This window comes from Carassius carassius, chromosome 34 (genome assembly GCF_963082965.1).
Source record: "Carassius carassius chromosome 34, fCarCar2.1, whole genome shotgun sequence".
In the NCBI taxonomy this organism is placed as follows: domain Eukaryota; kingdom Metazoa; phylum Chordata; class Actinopteri; order Cypriniformes; family Cyprinidae; genus Carassius; species Carassius carassius.
In genome coordinates this window covers 2,521,472-2,522,680 of record NC_081788.1, presented here as the reverse complement: position 1 = coordinate 2,522,680, position 1,209 = coordinate 2,521,472, and positions in this window count along the sequence as shown.

Below are 1,209 nucleotides of genomic sequence, written 5' to 3'. Positions count from 1 at the left end.
CAATATTTTGATAAAACATTGTTGCAGTGACAGTTATTTAGTAATTTATGTCAGAAGTGCAAAATAATAAATCCGTATTGTGCCACATTTTGAATAGAAATTCACCACTCATTCATATTCAGTCACGTCTGCAGCGGTTTATTTGTGTTCACATAGACTCACTGAACAGCGTCAATAAGGATTTATAGACCAAAGATGCATATCTGCGGAGATATATGGATATATTTACTGATGTTTACTCCATATTTCTTCAGACAGAATCGTCATTTCTATTCATTTTCCACTGATTTACGCGATCTGATGATAAATAGCCTCTCCCAGTGCCGTCTCTGTGTGTTTGCTTCCGTGTACTCGAGCTGTGACCCAGTCAGACTCTGATTGGACCTTCGACTTGTCAATCTGACAGTCCCAAAACCGGACAGCGTCAGATCGTGTCACAAGGTTCGTGAACAGTTCCTGGTTCATATCTGCTCACAAGATCTGAAACACCTCTGTACACACGAAATATCCGAATAATAAACCCGCGATTACGATAGAAAAGCTTGGTATGAGATTTTCTTGAGATCTGGGGCATTTTATAAAATATAAAAAAAAATGTACATCGGAAATGCTAACTTGTGCAGCGATGAAAAATGCTACAAATAGCATATTTTTACAATAGTAAATGACCTAATTCCACCCGTGACCGCAAAAGGATGTTATTACAAACACTCGATCGGGGTTCAAAGTGAGTTTTTAGTAAAAGTGTACTAATAATTTAATAAATTGTCTGATGTAGCTTGATGCTAATGTGGCAGGGCCAATGAAATTCTTCCTGCCTGCATGTGGTTGGTTAGTCCACTTGTTAAGTTTCCTCCTATCAGTGGGCTGTAGCAGCATATATAAATGGGCTGGCTATGGTGTTAACGAGTCACCGCCCCTTCACGGGTCATCATTCGGTCGCCATCCAGGTATGTTGTGTGATGTTAGCTGGGTTGTCTATGGTATAATGTAGCTAACATTAGCCTATTTTCAGAGTGGCGTATGAGTTTCCTGCAGCTGGCAGTTTGAGGTTGTTCCTCCTCTGTCAAAGTTTGGAGTGAGAAGTACGGCCAGTATGAATATTTACACTTCAATATGGAAGTGCTTAGTTTCCGCTGGCACACGCTGTCCTCCCGATCGACTGGACGAGCCCTTAGTCTGCATGTATGCGTTTATCTGCCTGACTGG